Genomic DNA, 18,032 nt, shown 5'->3' with positions numbered 1-18,032 from the left:
TAACATATGTTTTTACTTATTTTATTTTCAAGTTTTTAGTTTCTAACCTAGTTACACAATTTTTCTCATTCTGTTTAGTTCGTTAAGTTCCTCAGTGTTACAAGGTAATATCTAATCTGCCATTTTGTACCTGCGGCCATCTTGAATATGCATCTTTTCCAAAGTGGCTTACTATCCTACTAGTCAAGCCCTGTCATTTGATACCCATAATGAGGTAGCTGTGAAAAAATATTTAATCTGCCATTTTGTAGCTGCGGCCATCTTGAGTTTGGATCTTTTTCAAAGTGAACTATCTACTAGTCAAGCCCTGTCATTTGATACTCCTATTGAGGTTGTTGTGAAAAAATATGCAATCCGCCATTTTATAGCTGCGGTCATCTTCCCATTTACAATGATATAAAATGTATTGAATTTGATTGTCATCAAAACTAAATGTGTGTACTAAATTTCAGATCAATCTGTCGACAGGAAGGGGGTCAAACTTCATATACATATAAAATTAGTTTGATCTTCCTCTTGAAGATGATCACATGGTGATCGAAACACGTGTCGAGATGTTGAAATAACGGTTTGGTTACTGGAGTTTTTTCCCAACACCAAACCGTTATTTCTACACCCCGACACGTGTTTTGATCACCAAGTGATCATCTTCAAGAGGAAGATCCAACTGATCAGTAATATTCATTACTACACCAAAGGTTCCAAACAGTGTATCACAATTTCATGTATTACGTTTGACTCAAACACATTATTAAATAAACAAACAAACGAAGTAAGCTAAATAAGACCGTTTAATTAAAAACTATTACAATTCGAGTTCTTTGACAGCAGATTAATTTCAAATATGAATAATTATTGGCATTATGAAAACAGGTTTAACAATAAAGTCAGACAATTCCACTTTCTGCATCGATAAATTTGTTGGGGGTTAAAACCAATAAAACCAATATTGCAAAGGCTGCTTCTCAAAAACTTGGAACACTGTTTCGTACGAGAAAACTGTACACACCTCAACAACTTTTGATGCTTTATAAAGCTCAGATCAGACCTTCTTTGGAGTATTGTTCCCATGTATAGAGCTCCGCCCCCAAACATACCCTGAAACTGCTGAATTCCATCCAGAAAAGAGCCATCTGCCTGATTGAAGACTCGAACATCACTTGAACTTGATAGTCTGGAACATTGAAGAAAGGTTGCGGATTTGTCTCTCTTCCATAGATACATTCACGTGAAGTGTTCAACGGACTTGGCACGTTTGATTCCACTAAGAGCGGTACATACCAGAAATATGCGACGGACTGTGGCTGCTCATCGTTTTGGGTTTCAACTCAGTACACCTCGAACTTCACTTAAGGATTTACATGTACTGATTGTGTTTTGTCCTCAAAAAAAGTCGTTCAATAGGGACTTTGAATGTTTGCCTTTATTGATTTCCAGAGACTTCAGCATGGATAGTGTTATTAATTTTCATCAAGTAATGGGTCACTTTATTCCTAATTTTAAACAGTAAATGGTAATCGTAACCTTCCATAATACATTGTTGAAAACCACATTTAAATCAGTTTAACTGTTTTCTGTCGAACAGACAGAAATTCTGAAAATTATTAATTTGCGTTATTGCGTTAAAAAAGACTCCATCAATGATTTTTACCAACATGTTTGGGTATTTCTACCTTGCACAATTTTGACGTTTCTACTTCCGTCTACAGAATTACAGGAAATCTAATGATAGTTGCAGTTCAAATATATATACAGTACGATGCAAATGTATGGAATAAATTCGATATTCACAAAAGGAGCGTCTTTCGGAAGAAATCCAAAAACAGGTCAACTTTAATTTTTGACGGCCCATCTCATGATATTCATATGAAAGACGTTTCGTCACCAGTGTTGGCGTGATGACGTAATCGACAATTTTTTTAAATACAAACAGGGGTCATGTGGCACCCCATTCAAAAGGTCTACTAGTCGTCTATTCAACGGTATAATGGTTTCAATATGTATTAATACAGGGTCAACCGAAATTATGTATTCAGAAGACTGGAATTACAAATAATAGTAATTCGTTGAACCAAATAATGCTATGCACGGCCACTGAGAATAAAGTATCGTACTGTCTTCTATTGTTTTTGTTGATTAGAAAAAAGAAATGGTGATAAAAGTCCTACACTCTACTTGAGATTAGTCAATGTCATTGAAGTGAAGTATCATTGAAGCGGTTGACATTATTTCTAGAAAAATCTTTAAATCACTTATAATCTGGCAATGAAAGTAACAGAAACCCAAAGAATCGAAATTTTAATTATGATTGGCTGTGGAGATAAAGTAAGAACTCAGGCAGAAGTTCGTGATTTATTCAATGCGAAATACCCCAACCGAGAATCCGTTTCTCAATCAGCAATAAGTAAAATTGAGAAAAAGTTTCGAGAAACGGGCCATGTTAAAGATCTCCCTAAAAGTGGTAGAAAATCAATTTCAGAAGTCCAAAAACTTGATGTGGTACTTGCGTTCCAAGAAAACCCCCATACCAGCACGAGGCAAGTCGCACTGGATAATAATTTACACCAATCGAGTGTTGAAAAAAGAAAAGTTGCATCTGTATAAAGTTCAGCTGGTCCAAGAACTGTTAGAAGATAACTTTGACAGAAGAGTCGAATTTTGCGAAATCATGATGGAGCGCTCGCACAGAGATCGGAGTTTCATACAAAATATAATATTTTCAGATGAAGCTACTTTTATGCTCAACGGTCATGTAAACCGTCAGGCTTATCGATACTGGGCAAGAGAAAATCCACATTGGATGGAGGAGCATAGCACACAATATCCACAAAAAGTGAATGTTTGGGCCGGAATTTTGAACAACCAGATAATAGGACCATACTTTTTTGAGGAAAGCGTAACTGGTGCTCGGTATCTACACTTTCTTCAAGATTATCTGATGCCACAACTGAATCAGCTATTTCCAAATAGAAATGATTTGTGGTTCCAGCAAGATGGGGCGCCCCCACACTACGCCGTTGATGTACGAACCTACCTGGATATTGTTTTCCGAGGAAAGTGGATAGGAAGAAGAGGGCCGATCGAATGGCTACCAAGGTCTCAGGATTTGACCCCGTTAGACTTTTTTATGGGGATACTTGGAGAGTAAAGTTTACCAAAATCGACCAAATGATTTAGAAGAGTTGAAGGAACGCATCAGAGCGGAGATTGCACAAATAACCCCCGAAGTTCTCGGAAACGTTAGAAATGAATTCAGTGCCCGGCTTTCACATTGCATCATAGCTAAAGGTCATCAATTTATCATAATTTTATTGTACTTCAATAAATAACATGTTTTGGTTCATCTTGTATAAATGAATATTGGCATGGTTATACCGTTGAATAGATGATTAGTAGACCTTTTGAATGAGGTGCCACATGACCCCTGTTTGCATTTAAAAAAATTGTCGATTACGTCATCACGCCAACACCGGTGACGAAACGTCTTTCATATGAATATCATGAGATGGGCTGTCAAAAATTAAAGTTGACCTGTTTTTGGATTTCTTCCGAAAGACGCTCATTTTGTAAATATCGAATTTATTCCATACATTTGCATCGTACTGTATATATTATATATATATATATATATATATATATATATATATATATATATATATATATGGAAAATCATTCTATTGACATAGTCGTTTAGGGTATCACAAAATTGACACGAGATTGAATTTAAAGAAAAGTTTTATAATACATCAGGGAAAGGGCCTCCAAAACTTTGCTGATTTTTTACATGAATGTAGTTGAGTTTCGGTGATATGGTGGATATGGGCTCATTGTCATACACGTTTGACTCAAAATAACCCCATGAAAAGAAAACTAGAAGTGTTTAATCATACGATTTAAGGGGTCAATTATGTACATGTACATGTCTCATGCAGTATTTGAATTTTATCATGGGCTGTATGACAGGTGACACCATTTTGTTGAAACCATATATCGGCCACATCAATATCATTCAATTTCGGTACAAGGAACTGTGTTATCGTGTCGCAATATGTCGCATATCGTACCAGTTGTAGTCACTGTTTGACCAGCCTCATTCTCAAAACAGTATGGTCCCATGATGCCACCAGCCCAAAATCAATACCAAACAGTAACAATGTCGCATTTGGAGTTCTCCGAACTCCAATCCACTTGTTGGTGTTCAATAATCCATTCAACTCTCCTCGCCGTGTAAGGTCATTAGGCTTCAATTGTTGTGTCAACCGAATGTATTTAGTATGAAGACCCAGATCTTTGGTGAGTATACGATGTAGAGAGCTTCCTAAAATTTACAATACTTGACGCCGAATTATTGCTCTTGAACTTTCAGTAACACTCGCACGCATTGCTTCGACATTGTTATTTGAACGATTTGTTTTTGACGACCAGTATGTGTCTTCAAAGTTCAGAGCATCTGTAGATTCAATGCGCTATGACTTCACCTTAAACTGTTCAGTTGGGTTTACACCTGTTAGAAATAAAAAACTATCTACCTGGCAGATTTCACTTCGTGAGCCCTTTTCGGTACAAATAACATAATTTCAGATGATGAATTCAAAGTGGACCTTGCCATTTCCTAACCTTTAAATCATTTGGAACATTTAATTCAGCGGATTTTTTATAATTTCCAATAAAACGAATTGATGTTTTCTGTTAGATTCTTGTTAGAAAAAAGTTTCTGTAAGATTGAATGGAAATGGTGACACTGAAATTCTAATGAGAAAAAAATTCTGTTATATGAGTTTACCTAATCTGATTCAACTATAGTCACAAAATCACAATGACATTTTCCAATCTTCAGGGTTCTAAAAAGACCCGAACTGTTCATATTCAATAACAAGACAATTCAAAAATTATTTTTCTTTCTAATTTTGAAATATGCAGCAGACTTACTCCGAATGAGCCAAACAGGATTCCTGACCGTGATGGAGAATATACTAGTCTTCTGGATCTATACCTAACAACCAATCCAGAAATCCACACAGTCAACGTAGTCATATCGGTGCTGAGTAAATTACTGATAAATATTGGGAACACTCTAAGCCTTGCAAAGTGTGACATTGCAGATCTGCTGAATGAGAGAATCTTCAAGACCATTTCCAAAATTTCTCCTGGCTAGATGTTTGTTTCAGCTGTAATGATCCATCCAACTTCTAACGGCAAACCTTGTTCCAACAGAGTTTACGAGCAAGTTGTCGCCTCAAAAAATCTCGCCTAAGGACAGTGGCGCGAAAATTCCAGTGCCGAAAACCGAACTAGGTTTGTTGGTGCTCGCAATAGCAGCAAACTTAGGATAAATGAAAGCAGAAAACTTCACGATCAGAGAATTAGGGATAAACTGCTTGTCAATCCCAACGGGTCTAGATCCTTCTGACCGGTAGCTGAAAATCAAAACTTTACATAATCCACAATTCCACCACTAACACAAGAGCAACAACTTTCGACTCTCCATGTTTCTCGATTGCGTTATTCCAAATATGGGTGACATACGATAGAAAGTGTAGCTTGTTGATCTTTGTTTCCGAAAGCCATATTGATGATCGCTCTGGATGTTAGCGCCTTCCAGATATTTGAGGATATGGTGGTTTGCGGCTTCCTCTATGATTTTTGATATCATTGAGAGCAAAACGATTAGTCTATAGTCATTTGGGAGATTTTTCTTAAGTACGATAACGAGCACTTCATCAGGACCAGACGCCTTGTTGATATTGAGCTGTTTCAAAATTCCCTTGACTAGTAGTTGTCGAAAGGTAATTTTCGGCATCGTGGATTATAGTGTGGAAATAGTGGGTATTGCCTTTCCCAGAAAATCGACTCTGGAGTGGGAAGCGAATTGTTCAGCTAGTAGATTTGCTTTTTCTATAGCTGTTGTTGCTATTGAAGCATCGTCCTGTGTTAGTCGTGGAATTGTGGATTTTGTAAAGTTTTGATAAATAGCTTCAGCTACCGACCAGAAGGATCTAGACCCGTTGGGAATGCCTAGCGGTTTATCCCTAAATCACTGATTGTGAAGTTATCGACTTTCATTTATTCTAAGTTTGCAGCTATTGCGAGCATCATCACACCTACTTCGGTTTTCGGAACTTGCGCCACTACCGGTTAGAAGTTCGTTTCATTGAAAATAAAAGAATATATGCATCCATGAATGATAGAATAACTTTCGTGACTTCAGAAACACATGTTAATGTATCATTACAGCTGAATATCTATCCAGGGAAAATTTCGGAAATAGTCCTGAAGATCCTCCCACTCAGCAGATCTATAACGCCAAACTTTGCGCGGCTTAGGGTGTTCTCCAATATTCATCGGTAATTCACTCAACACTGAAGTGAGTTTGTGGTTCCAGTGGAGACCTTACGTTGACTGTGTAAATTTTTGGATTGACTGTTAGGGATAAATCTAGAAAATTAGCATATTCTCCATCACGGTGAGGAATCCTGGTTGGCTCATTCACAATCTGAGTAAGTCCGCTACTACTGCGAAAGCCTCAGCTTCGCGACCTTGTTCGTCGTTTATGTTTGAAAATTTAAGCCATTCGATATTGTGGATATTGAAGTCACCGAATATGGAAATTTCAACAGTGAGATGATTGATTTGCAGAAATTCAATGGTGTTTGCAAGTGAAGAGAATAGTGCCCTTTATTGCGTATCGCTTAGAGGTCGATAAACGTAGCTTATGAATTTAGTAATCTTCTGTGATATTATTTTGAACTACATGACATCAAAGTTTTGGAGTTCCAGCATTTCTTCTCGTTGACATGAGAGATCACTTCTGGTAAAAAGAGATTTTCCAAAGTTGCGTCTGAATCAGGAGTGGAAATTATACCCGGATAAAGAAAATTGACGGGGTTTGTTGAAGCACTGACATTGGTTACTGTGAGTGCAAAAATATGAGGACTATTTATTTGCAGATGTTAATGCACTGAGTTCATATTTATGTTGAGTCCACTGATGTTGCAAAAAGCAATTTTGAAGCTGCTAGTGGTCCTCTCAGCAATTGCAGGTACCATGCTATTTCACTGTGGACTGAGGAATACCCTGAGGAAGACCTGTTGACTGTGGTTTTCGAATAACTCCTGCAGGATGATGCCCTCGAATCAGCCCCCACCCGGAGATCGATTTTGAAGCTATTTTACCCCTGGAGAATTTTGACCCTAGGAGCGTCATCATACAATCATTCCTTGTATTTCCACCCTTGAAACCGAGTGGGAATACCACCCACTTATTATTGAAAACCACGTTTAGACATGATATTGGTGACAGGGACAGTTATAAAATGATTCTTAATTGACCATCATAGTTTCTGTCTCAATTAACTCAGCAATTCTCTGTTATCTGTTATTATCGGTTCAATTCGTGAGGTTGCAGTCAATAGCTGGGCTGTTACAAAGATAACTCTTTGTTATATGTCAAGCTTTCGGTATATTTCACACCTTCGTCAGGACAACTACAATAATAAGATTATATATCTTGTATAAAATATATAAATAATGAGAACTTACTAACGTGAGAATAAAATATAAAAAGGTTCAAAAACAGAAAAACATGAATTAAGGACAGTTGATAAAAATTTTTGGCTGACAATGTCAAGTGGGAAAATTCTGAATGATACTCGAATTACTAGATCTTTTATTTCCTTTTTCATATTTCAGTAGGTACGTGTAAATTTTGCTGAGACTATCAATATCAGTTCGTTTATTCATCGAATGTTCTTCGTTATTAATATGTATCATTAATTTGGTTGTATAGGTTTCTCTATCTAAAATATTTGGGTTTCCAAAATTCATTTTATGATCCTCCGAATTAACATGTTCTGTTAATGCACAAGAATTAACATTTCGTCTACAGTCGCTCTTATGGGAAGTGATGCGACTACTTAGAGGTGTAGATGTTTATCCTATATATGTTTTAGAACAATTCATACAAGAAATTTTATATACTAAATTGGATTTTTGTTTACTTGAAATTGGAGCTTTCAGTTTACTGTATAATTCAGATAAGTAGTGACATTTGTTTTAAATATTTTGAGGTTATCATTTCGGAATACATTAATTAATTTTGGTGTCAATTCTTGAATATATGGGAGCGATTTATATATGAATGAAGGTATAACGTTGTTATGTTCAACTTCTTCATTATTATTTTGAAAGTTTGTTCTTTCACAAAATAAAATTCTGTTTACTAAATAGAAATTAGACAAACTGTGGTTTCGGAAATCGGGATGGGTAATTATTCTGTTATATATATATATATATATATATATATATATATATATATATATATATATATATATATATATATATATATATATATATATATATATAATAACTCGAAGATTCTCACGGATAAAGTATGATGAGCTGTTTTCTCGTGTTCCGATCCAAGTTCTGTGTATTTTATCCCCATAAGGATTATTTTCACAACGTTTCGGCAAAGTCTCATTTGCCATCTTCTGGTGATGTCTGGTTTTTTCAACTAGACTGATTAGTTCGAACTCTGTGTCTCAATTTATAGGGATGGATGTTTTCCTTTACCTGCGTTGCTGCCACTACCGGTGTTTGCTCGACTACCTGTTTTGGTCTTATTGCCTGAGCTGCCTCTCCTGCCTCTGTTATTGTACCTGTATTATCATGTGCTGAGTTTTGCTTCTGGGGTTGAGCGGTCTGATTGCTTGTGCGAAGCGATAAAACGGATCTCCATGTTGATGGTAATCTTTGCGCATCATCCCTTTTGTTCATATTATTAGGTCGTTTTTCAATTTCGATAGCCTCTCTGATTGTTCGCGAGTAAAAGTTTTCGTTGCTTGCTAGTATTTTTGTGTTATCGAAATTGATGTTATGTCCTGTCTGAAGTACGTGTTGGAAGAGAGAAGACGTGGTGACTTTTCCCTTCACTGCTAGTTTGTGTTCATCTTTGCGAATGTTGATTCATCTGTTGGTCTGGCCGATGTAAGTTCTGTCACAATCATGGCATGGTACTTCATACACTCCTTGTGACTCCAGTGGTATCTGATCCTTGGGATTACGAAGCATGGACTTTATTGTCCGTTCAACTTCGTTCGTACCAGAACACAGGTAGTGGCAGCAACGCAGGTAAAGGGAAACATCCATCCCTATAAATTGAAAGTGAATATATATATATATATATATATATATATATATATATATATATATATATATATATATATATATATATATATATATATATATATATAAATAGAGATTTTATCGAGTGTGCATAATATAAATCAAAAATTAAACAATTTGTGGACACAACACTCAAAAAAGTGTTTAATTTTTGATTTATATATATATATATATATATATATATATATATATATATATATATATATATATATATATATATAAACAACCGGAAAACCATCGTATTCAAAAAACACTTTATTGTGAAATTTCCACTAAACAATTTTACAAAAACTCCACACGTGTTTAGCCATACAATGGCTTCTTCGGGCGTGTCTTTACTAACTAATTCTACATATTCATTGCTCAATATACCTTATTTTAGAATTTGAAGTACCTCCATTTCAAGTACTTGATTTTCACCTAAGTTTGTAATGAATTCAATTACCTGTGCTTATGTCCCAGTTGCTGCATTAGAAAAAATATTTAGTAACGGGGAGTTATTCAATTCTAATTGATCATTCAGTAAATTACCCAAATTCCTGAATCTATTGATTTTCGAACATTCTAGAAGATTGAGTTTCAAACTCTTCTCTCCTAAATGTAACACATCGTTTTAATGATTGAACTCATGTCCTTTTGCTAAAAGGTGATTTGCAAATGTAATTTTTTGGGATAATGTTCTCCCTGTTCATCCAATATACAGTTTTGGGCAAGAGCCACAAGATCTATCCGACACCGAAGTTTTAAATACATTTACTTAGGCTATAATTCATTTTATAAGCCCCGTTTACGCATTCCTTCTTCAAAAAACGGGCAATATTGGTTGTTTCACCCAAATGTGACAATGTCCTATAACTGACGTTATCGCATCTTGAATTTGCATAGACCAGGTCCATGGGTTGCTTTTGTAGTTTTTGGAAAGAATGAAGTCTATAATATCTACTTTATAACCGTTTTTGACCTCGATTTATATGATCAAACTCAGCTCTCTCTGTAAATTACTCTTAGACCGTAGAATATTCAATAGTCTGTGAAGCATACTATTGAATGCAGCAATTTTATGCTAATGAGGGTGTGTGGAGGAATTATGTATGATAACGTCCGTGTAAGATGGTTTGTGGAAAATTACAAATTCATGTCTATTGTTATTTTTCGTAATGGTTAAGTCAAGGTGATTTATTGAATTATTTATCTCCCTCTCAGTGGTGAATTTTATTGACGGATGGATGGAATTGACATATTCAATGAACTTACGTAATTGTCTATCTGTACCAGTAAAATAGACTAAGATATCATCTACGTATCTGTACCAATACAAAAAACTATAAGTTAACTTATCATTATGGATTTCTTACTCAATGTTATCCATGAAAATTTCAGCCAGCAAAGGACTCCAGGGTTTTCCACTATTAGTCCTTCACTGCATGAATAGAATTTTTCGTCAAACTGGAAAAATGATGAATGAAGCATGTCGTTAATAATTATGAAGACTCCATTTCAATTGTAATCAAAATCGAAAACAAATATTATCCTCATTCTATTGTGAACCAACTTCTATACATATAATATTACCAATATCTTGTTCTCCATAATACTATCTGGTTTAATCACCTTTTGACCCACATGTGAAAATAGTATTACATATTGAAATGCTCAAAAACGGCGATACCTATTCACAGATACATAAAAAAAGCTCATTTGGAATTTATTACAAGGTTTTTTTTATCTTGGTGGTAGATACCGAAGGCACTAATACGAATTTTAATGAGTGGTATCAATATCAAAGAAGTAAGGTATGGACTGAACAGTCAGTTCCAGTTTTACACAAAATAAGATTGATTTTAACTTTTAACAAATCATTGTAACAAGCATATAAACTCATTGTTACGTGTCAAACAGGTACGCATTCCAAGATATTTATAATTATTTAATGTTACTCACATAAAATATTCAGTTATATAATCATTGAACATCTTGTGTTGAAGACTTTTACGGTATGTGAGTGTTATATTTTTGTTTTTTGTTTATTGATGCATTTTTTATCTAAATTGAAGTCTTAATGAGATGGTTCCACATAACTTGAAGTCGATCTATTCTTGGGCTGGATTCTAATGGCTGTTGATACCTTTCATGCCACATTTTGCGATTAGGTTCTCAAAATCATGTAATTCCGGATTTCCTGTTTCATTTGTCCGGTGTACTTTGAAATCAGTTCTGATATCTCATTTTAATCAATATACTCAAGCTTGTTCTTTAAAGACAGTTGAATCTAGTGATTTCAACTTCGAATGAAACATTATACTGATTAACAAGAAAACGTTGAATCACCAGGTTCACAAAAACTAATACTAATGCAAAAAATTAATATCCATTCTAAAATTAATACATATAAAATAAAATCCCCGCCGTGTCTGGCTGTCTGTCTGAACCCGATAAACTCAAAAACTACCGAATGATCATAGTTTCATGAGGAAGGTTTATAAGTACAATTCATTAATGTTTCTAGTGGATGTTATCCGTGAAAAGTCGGGTCAATGATGCTACCGTGAAAAACCAGGAAGATTTCATCGATAACGCTGAAATATAACAAAATAATTCACTATATATTATTCTCCTTTTATTGGTCTATAGAAAAATCATCAGTGGTATATATTTATCTTTCAAGGATAGCTTACAACTACTACTATAATTAACTGGTTGAATTTTATGTGGTAATTGAAAAAATATTTAGACGGATACAATATTAATACTTGTCAAATTGAATTCATTAGTTACCTTCATGGACATTATAGTCTTTCATTAAGCGCTTCCTATCTTTGAATTCAATTTAAATAAAATGAAGTATGTGTGAAATATCATTTAAATTTTTTATTCGTTTAAATATTGAGAATTGATATTCGTTTGAGTATTGATGCCATTTTGTATGGAATATAACATCGTTCAAATATCCACCACACCTTCTCTGGATGGATTCTTGTGCAAAAATCAGGCCGATGGCATGGGTTATTTTGACTTTGTGGTTTATTCGCATATTCTTGTGACTCAAGATAATCTTACAAGAAAAAATCTAACGGGGTCAAATCACACGATCTCGGTGACCAGTTCACATCACCTCCACGTGAGATCATCTTGACCTCAAATAGCTCATGCAGAATACAGAATGTGGCATGAGCTGTGTGGCACTTAGCGGCGTCTTGTTGAAACCACATATAGTTAATGTCCAGCTCATTTAATTGAGGTGAAAAGAAGTTGGTGATCATCGACCTTTAGTGTTCGCCGTTGACAGTGATGGCCTGACTAACGTCGTTCTCAAAGAAATATGGACCGATGACGCCGCCAGCCCAAAATTCATACCAAACAGTGATTTTTTAGAGATGCATTGGACGCTCTTGGATCCCATGTAGATTTCTAAGGTTTCAAATTCGACAATTATTTGTTCACTACAGTCGCCAAATACTCCAGAGCCCATTCAGCGAATACACGTCGTTGTTTATGGTCGTTTACCTTCAGTTCCCCTTGGTCAGATGAATTCTGTACGGGTGCAGGCCCAAGTCACGACGCAAAATTCCCCATATTTTCGGCATATTTTGCGTTTTGTCGACGTACGGGTGTTGGCCGATAATTTACTGAATCAGTGGACTCAAATTTATCCATCACACTGCAAATAGTTCTCGGAAGACGATTATGGCGACCGTAAAATGGACGAAGAAGGCGGTACGTTGCCCGAACAGAACACCAATTTTGATTAAACAATTTTATTATTTGCACTTGTTATTGAATGCTATAACCCTTTAGGGTGATTTGGCAAAACAGACTGAATGAATGACAACTAATTTGAAAGATATAACTTCAAGAAGGTAGCCGTTATCTACCTATTGTCAAATTTCGGAAGTCCCTGTTGGAAGACCGTGATATTGCATTGTACACCATACAATTTGAATTGATATCTCAGAAGTTCTCGTGAAATTAAAACCATCGCGAGAATAATTGAATTCAAGCAGCCTCACACGCCAATGTGACATGCGCGATGAAGACGGGTGCAATTGCATCAATTTTGTTTCACGTAGTGAATCACTTTGAAGGTTAACATCGCATTTTTGTCTTGTATTATACAGTGTCACCGATAAAGTCCGCATCAAATGGGAAACTTTTTTATTTATCGTTTTATGTGAAATTTGATTTTGGCAGTAGATTTTGCTTAAGAAATGATGTCAAATGGAGTCTACAAAATAGGTCACGTGATTTCCTTAACCTGTCAAAATTGACATTTAAAAAAAGAAACATCGAAAAATGCCATTATTCTTCAAAATATCCAAAAATATCAAAGGATAAAATATTTTCTTTTGTAAATTTATACCCACACACCAAGTTTCAAACCCTCAATAAGTATTTTATATTTTCACTATTTTTCCGCATTCCTGCTTTTTCTACTTATCAAAATTTAAGCACACCTGTACTAAATCATTTATTTTAACTGAACTCGTCACCGAATTTCTTTTTTTGTAATATAATAATATTTTAAGAGCCTCTTTGATGTTAAAAACAAATTTTGAAAAATAAAAGTTGTCAAACTTGATGCAAAGTTCATCTAGTTTCAACGGGGCTTTCAAAACTATACAGTACTTGAGTTTTTTAATGAGCAAATGGCCTCACAATATGAATTAGAACAAAACGGAACATTAGAAAACATCATTTCGTGATTCTTGAAGCCCATTCAATAAAAGAAAAAAACTCATAGTATTTACATTTACCTACTCCGCTAACAACACTAATTTAAAAAAACTGGGTAGGCTGTGAAAAAATATGAAACTACATAATGTGTTTTAGAAAACGTCACTGTCCCTGAATAAATTAATGCCCGTTAGTTCAATGTAATGTATGAAAATTAAAATAATATGTTATCTTTACAAGAAAAAATTGAAATTGTGCTAATTTGTGGTGAAAACACATTGCATCGACAAGTGGCTGATATTTTTAACGCAAGACATCCTGGTAGACATGTACAGCAATCCACTGTAAGTAGGATTTTAAAAAATCCTACTTACAGATACTACTTGAAAATACTTTTAAAAAACGTCATAATCTATCACGCAATAATGATGAGGTTCAGTTGGCTGTCTGCCTGGATGTTGTCGAAGAGGGAAAATCAAGTATTACCAATATTGTAGATAGAACTGGCGTTAAAAGAGAAAGCGTAAGAGCAATTTTACATAAAAATAAATTCAAACCCTACAAACCCAAATTTATAAATACCTTAAAGGAAAGAGATTTCGATGTTCGACTAGATTTCTCTTTCTGGTACCAAGGAGAAGTAGAATTAAACAGAAAATTTTCTTACAAAATCCTATGGATCGACGAAGCTACCTTCACATCGAACGGCGTAGTCAGTTCCCAAAATTGTAGGTGGTGGGCTCAGGAAAATCCTCATTTTGTGATAGAATGTCGGGACCAATATTCATTTAAAACAAATGTGTGGTGCGGTGTTTTAAATAATCAGGTAATGGGACCATTCTTTTTTAGACACAATTTAACTTCTCAGGATTATTTGCAATTTCTAAATACTGAGATCAGTGATATAGTGGACAATATGCCGGTTGAAATAAGACACAGTCTGTGGTATCAATGTGACGGGGCTCCTATTCACAGTTCAAGACGAGTCAAAGAGAAACTATTAGAAATGTTTAGGGAAAAGTTATTGGGCGAAATATGGAGCAAATATGGCCGCCTAGGTCGCCAGATTTAACCCCACTAGATTTTTTCTTGTGGGGTTACTTAAAACAAATCGTTTATAAACAAAGACCTTTTCGTGACGTGAATCACCTAGAAACTGTTATTAGAAACTCTATTTTAAACATAAACCCTGTGAGTATCAGCAATTCAATAAAAGATGAATCAAGAAGGACAATTATCTGCATGGAACGCGATGGAAGACATACAGAAATGTAGTGTATTTAATGTCGTGAGCCTTTTTTTCGTGTTTTTTGCTATTAGGTATAGGTACATGTTTATTTTCAGTTCCTTTTAATTAAGATTAAATTCCACTGTATTTTTTGTTAAAAAAACAATGAACACTCTAAGATATTGTTTCCTAATGTTCCGTTTTGTTCTAATTCATATTGTGAGGCCATTTGCTCATAAAAAAACTCAAGTACTGTATAGTTTGGAAAGCCCCGTTGAAACTAGATGAACTTTGCATCAAGTTTGACAACTTTTATTTTTCAAAATTTGTTTTTAACATCAAAGAGGCTCTCAAAATATTATTATATTACAAAAAAAGAAATTCGGTAACGAGTTTAGTTAGAATAAATGATTTAGTACAGGTGTGCTTAAATTTTGATAAGTAGAAAAAGCAGGAATGCGGAAAAATAGTGAAAATATAAAATATTCATTATGGGTTTGAAACTTGGTGTGTGGGTATAAAATTACAAAAGAAAATGTTTTTATCCTTTGATATTTTTGGATATTTTGAAGAATATTGTCATTTCTCGATGTTTCTTTTTTTAAATGTCAATTTTGACAGGTTAAGGAAATCACGTGACCTATTCTGTAGACGCCATTTGACATCATTTCTTAAGCAAAATCTACTACCAAAATCAAATTTCACATAAAACGACGAATAAAAAAGTTTCCCATTTGATGCGGACTTTATTGGTGACACTGTATTTAGGTAGGTATGTCTGTACTATTTCAAAATTGAAATTGATGTTATCAACATACTTCCGTTTGTGAGAATTCTATCAAAAGTCATTATTATTAGTGGCAAGCTGATGCAAGATGCAACCCTGTGACAGAAAAATATGTAGGCTCTGCTCCATGTGTAAAGCCGAGCGGGTCGCTAGTGAATTTATGAAGTGGAATGAATATTATCACAAATTATTTGATGACAAGAGTGAAATTGTCGATATTGGAATTATAATTGAACAATTGTCTATATTGGAATTAAAATTGAACAAATATATGCGTCGAAGATTAGTATTACTGAAGCATGGCCATTCGAATTGCAAATAATAAACGTGAATTTTCAGAAATCTACAAGTTCTTATAAAGAAGAATGAAAAATCATTCGAGAAAATGATTATCAAAGTTACTTGATTTACCAATCAAAGTAAGAATCGTAAAATTCCATTACCAGTATGGTTTTGGATCTCTACCAATGTGGTTTTCTCAATATTTGCAGCACTCCAAAAAGCCTAAATGAGTCATTTTCACCATTCAGAATGCTAAATACAGAAATCAAAGCAAATCAAAGTAAATCAAACCTCTTTATCAAACCATACTCAACGAGACAGCAAGCAGTGAATATACTAGTTCATACCTGTTACCATGTTACCACATCAATATTTCATATTTATACTCCCACAAAGCTGAAAGGTCATTATTACACATTTCTTCAATATACAGATCATCTCAAATAATCTAAGGTGAATAAAAATGTGGCATTTCACAAAAACTATTTTGAATGAGCAATAAAAAAATTTAGACATGCAAAATTTTAAAATAGTGACATCAGCAGTCAGTATTGAAAGACATAGCAATTTTGAGAAGGCTTCCAGTTTCAATTTACTTCTCTGCATGATCTATACATCTTTGAATAGAGTTATTTTTTAGAAATTGATTGCTTCCTTCCTTTCTTTGGAAGATTCCCAAATTTTTTGTATCAAGATGGAGAAGTAGAAAGTCAAAACCTTTTCTTTTTCAAAAAATTAACCTCTTCAAAAAATATGCCCGTACTCGCTTCGGCGGTACATAAACTAAAATTGAAACGATACAGAGAAGATTAGCATGGGCCCTGCACAAGAATGATACGCAATATCGTGAAGCGTTCCACATTTCTGCTTTCCTCAAAGATATACACATTTTTCAACATATATGAATTAATTTTAAATGTCATATACTAATTGAATCACTTGTATTATGCCGTTGCTTATAACCCTAGCGATTGATGCAATGTTCTTTAAATTAAAAAAAAGCCCCTTTCAATTCGAACTTGGTACTTATTTTGGATAAATATATGAAAATTTGAATCAAATATTCCCCCGACTTAGTAGTGGAAATCCTACAAGTTTTAGGGCTTTAGGCTAATTTTTTGTCTAATTTTCATCAACATCAAAATTTTGGATTATTTCGTGGGGTATATGCTGTCAAACATTATTTCAATGTATACAAGTAGATACATTTCATCAACTGGCTGGGTGGTGCAAAAGATTTTCGAATTTTCACAAAAAAATCAGTATTTCAATCCATATTATGATAATAGACGTGTATGGAAATCACTGTTGTTTTTCCTTCCGGTATCACTTTCGAAAATTCTATCAGCAAGTTGGAACACGTTCAAAAGTGAAATTAAGGATACGCCACGAATCCATAATACTATTTTGTAACGTGGACAGGGCCGAGTTACCACCTGCTATAGCCTTAGTCTTTAAAAGAACACCACTACGAAGACGGGCCTGGGGAGTGTAGAACAGTATCTTGAACTATCATTGAAAAATATAATAATTGTTATTATCGATCACACAATAGACAACGATTGGGGTTGGAATATCATATATTTATAATGTAATTGATATTAGTAGATCCAATACTTCCCTTTCTCAATGATAAAAAGGGATATTGAGAAATAATAAGGTGGGTAGACGTATTGGATTGGAATTGTCTATATTTATAAAAATTACAATCACAATCTGTTTCAAACCATACTTCAGAGAACCTTCAGCAACACCCAGGGTATACTGGATTTCTTGTAGCTGCGGGTCGATCTACAATGGAACCACGAAATGAAGTGTGGATATCCGTCTCTCCGAACACAAGAGAAATTGTCGCAATTACATTATATCTTTCGAAGATACA

General features: G+C 34.6%; 1 non-coding gene across 1 annotated transcript; it reads left to right on the top strand.

The window, feature by feature from the left end:
- The first annotated feature begins 16,909 nt into the window (after window positions 1–16,909).
- LOC111518258 (U6 spliceosomal RNA) lies at window positions 16,910–17,016 on the top strand. The gene has a single exon (XR_002723936.2). It is a non-coding gene; the product is annotated as a U6 spliceosomal RNA (small nuclear RNA).
- The last annotated feature ends 1,016 nt before the right edge of the window (window positions 17,017–18,032 follow it).

This window comes from Leptinotarsa decemlineata, unplaced genomic scaffold, assembly GCF_025532065.1.
Source record: "Leptinotarsa decemlineata unplaced genomic scaffold, Ldec_3_MD MMD2_P_RNA_scaffold_6, whole genome shotgun sequence".
Lineage (NCBI taxonomy): Eukaryota > Metazoa > Arthropoda > Insecta > Coleoptera > Chrysomelidae > Leptinotarsa > Leptinotarsa decemlineata.
Note: the sequence above shows the minus strand (reverse complement) of the source record. Positions and strands in the feature narration are given on the sequence as shown.